Source organism: Euphorbia lathyris, chromosome 5 (genome assembly GCF_963576675.1).
Source record: "Euphorbia lathyris chromosome 5, ddEupLath1.1, whole genome shotgun sequence".
Taxonomy (NCBI): domain Eukaryota; kingdom Viridiplantae; phylum Streptophyta; class Magnoliopsida; order Malpighiales; family Euphorbiaceae; genus Euphorbia; species Euphorbia lathyris.
In genome coordinates, this window is record NC_088914.1 from 64457076 (window position 1) to 64460517 (window position 3442).

At 37.8% G+C, this 3442-nt stretch overlaps 1 non-coding gene across 1 annotated transcript; it reads left to right on the top strand.

The window, feature by feature from the left end:
- The first annotated feature begins 387 nt into the window (after nt 1–387).
- Nucleotides 388–495, top strand: LOC136231654 (small nucleolar RNA R71). Its single transcript, XR_010690024.1, has one exon. It is a non-coding gene; the product is annotated as a small nucleolar RNA R71 (small nucleolar RNA).
- Nucleotides 496–3442: the final 2947 nt, after the last annotated feature.

Below are 3442 nucleotides of genomic sequence, written 5' to 3' on the forward strand. Positions count from 1 at the left end.
ATTGATGCACCTGGTTTGGTTCCCAGGCAATCTATAGGTCGATAGGGTCCACTGTAAAAATCACAACCATCGGGTGATAGTATCTCCATAGGGGCAGAGAACTACGTGTTGACTGCTGAGACGTTCATCTTTCCCATCGTATTGACCAACTGTTCCATTTGTGAGGACAGTTTGGTTATTGCCTCACTGTTTGCAATATTCGTGACTCTCTTTCCATCACCTCTCACCGAGTGCCAGTTATAACTAGTATTGACCACTCTTTCAATTAGCTTATACAAGGCTTGAGGTTCCAGTTCCTCCGGATTTCCATTGGCAACTGATTCAATTTGTATCTTGTATGCATTGGTCACTCCATTATAGAAGTTCTGCACTTGCATCCACATGGGTATGCCATGATTCGGTACTCTTCTCAATAGTTCTTTATTTCTCTCCCATGCTTCAGATAGGGATTCGTCATCTTCTTGAAAAAAAATGTGAGACTTCATTCCTCAACTTAATTGCTTGTCTGGGAGGAAAATATTTCATCAAGAACAGGGTAGCTATTTCCTCCCAGTTCGTGATAGACCCCGGTTGTAGATTCTTCAACCAATTCTCTGCCTTATCCTTCAAGGAAAAGGGAAACAGTTTGAGCCGGATAACCTCATCGCTATCATTTCTATGAGTACGAAATGGGTTACACATTGTGACGAAATCTTGGATGTGAGCATTTGGATCTTCATTTGGGTATCCCCCAAACTGCATGGCTATTTGTAACATCTGAATCATTGAAGCCTTCACTTCAAACATACGATTGCCTTCGTTTGGTATAACGATGCATGATGAATGGCCTTCAGTGGATAGTCTGGAGTAGTCCTTCATCTGCAACCTCTGGTTACCATTATTGTTATTTTCGTTTTCACCATGACCTTCCTCATGGTTCTCATCCTGTCTCGGATTTGGTATTTCGATCTCGCGATCCATTCTGATGCGTCTAGCCTGTCTAAGTAGTCTTCTCCTTCCTCTGTATGTTCTCTCTATCTCAATGTCCATAGGAAGGATAGGAATACATGTTCTTCGCATATAAAACTAGCAATCGAAAACTAAAAACTAGGCAAATAGATGGTTATCAGGTAACAAAATAAGCATACAAATTCTTCCAAACTTTAGTTTAAACAATCCCCGACAACGGCGCCAAAAACTTGGTGTGTTAAATACGGACGCTAGCAAGTGTACTAGGTCGTCTATAGTATTTGGTAAGACCAAGTGTCGTATTCCACAGGGATTGGACTTTAGTGAGAAGAATAAGTTACCTTAAGTGTGAGATACAGATCTTGAGTTGATGAATAGTACTAACTTTGACATACACACAAACAAAGAAAACGAATAATATGATAAATGAATTCAAGATGAACAAGCACAGACCTAGCCATACGCCTAACGAACAACTGTGCCTAACTTTTATCTTTAAGTGAAGTAGATATATATTCCTGAGTTGGGTCTCTCCCTCATCGGTCACTAAGGTCCGGTCTCCCATTTCCAAATTTTCTAAGTGATATTAACCAAGTGTCCTTGTGCTAACATACAAACAAGCATTAAGCAACAGGAAGCATTCATAAAGAAACCCCAATATGTGGTAGTTTTCGTGTCCGTCCACTACGACATATGCCGATTAGCTGTTTCCGTTACGTCGGAGCACCGTCGTGCCATCTTCGTAACCATAAAATAGACCTGATCTTAATCTATTCTTTAAGCATGCTAATAACACTCAATCATGGATAGAAATACTTCATTCATTGATAAAAGATACTTACAGTTGCCATTTAAATGGCTGGCTAAGCCTGCAGAAAGAATTACTCACTCATTGTCATGAGTGAACAGCTTGTTCTTCCCAAAAACATTCTTCCGACAGAAAATAAAAACAGAAAATAAAACTAGTGGTGGCAGCAATGCCGAGATCTCTCTTACAACAACATTCCCTTCCTATTTATACTCCCCTTACATCAACCCTAATTACAAGGGTAAAGAGTCACCAAAAGGTAAAAACATGGACAAGTAAACAATCCTCCTACACATGGCGCAGGATGGAAAGCTGTCTTGCTTGTCACGTTTTTCTCTCTTTCTCTCTCCTGTAGCTTGCTCGACCCGCGCGTTTATGCGTTTCCTTCCAAATGACCCGTTAATATCGTTGTTTAAGCTGTTCTGTTCTACTGAGAGGCTGTTCGTGAGGGTTCTTGCTTCGAACTATAATTTCTGCCTGTTTCTTCCATTTCTGGTTGAAAACTAAGACTCTGAAGCTCTTTTCCATGAGTGATTATCCTCAATTATTTGCTCTTTTTACTCGCATCATGTATGATGGCAATCTTTCATGATAGTATTGAGAAAACAATCGAGATATTCATGAATGATTTCTCAATTTATGGGAGAACATTCATGGATTTTTTGAAAAATTTGGAAGTTCTATTAGAAAGATGTAAAGAAAACAATATTGTCTTGAATTGGGAAAAGTGTCACTTCATGGTTAATAAAAGCATAGTAGTAGGGCATAAAATTTATGAAAAAGCTTTGAGGTTGATAGAGCAAAGGTACAAAGGTAGTTGAGAAGCTTCATATTCCCTCAGTAGTGAAGGATGTGAGAAGTTTTATTGGGCATGTAGGTTTTCACCGAAGGTTCATTAAAAAGTTCTCCAAAATTGTTCTTCCCTTATCTGATATTCTTCATAAGGATGCTGAATTCAAATTTGATTAACAATGGATTCATGCATTGGAGGTATTAAAGAACAAGCTCATTAACAAACCAGTTCTGATTGCTCCCCCTTGGGAATTAATATGTGAATGAATGTGCGATGCAAGTGGCACTTGCATTGGAGTTGCTCTTGGTTAACGGGTTAAAAACATTTCAAACCTATTTACTATGCAAGTAAAACTTTGACGGAGACTCGATAAACTTATATGGTAACTGAAAAACAACTACTTAATATTGTATATGCTTTCAACAAATTTAGATCTTACCTTGTTATGTCATAAATAATTATTTTTACAAATCATTCAACATTGAATTACCTACTCTACAAACAAGATGTAAAACCCAATTAATTCATTGGGTCCTCTTACTTCAAGGGTTTGATATGGAAATTAGAGATAGTCAAGAACCTTAGAGTTGATTATTTATCCCATTTGGAAGAGAACAGGCAGACACACTGGATAACTTCCTAATGAAAAACTTTATGTTGTTCATGTATTTCTGCTTCGTGGTTTGCTGACATTGCTAATTATTTAGCATGTAAAATCACCCCCAAAAGTTTATCTCTTAACCAAAAGAATAAATTCTTTTCGGATATAAAATATTATTTTGGAAGAACTTATTGTTCAGACTTTGTGTAGATCAAATGATAAAAAGTTGTGTAACATAAGAAGAATATGGCCCTATTGTCATTCATTACCACACCAAATAAGCAGGAGGAGA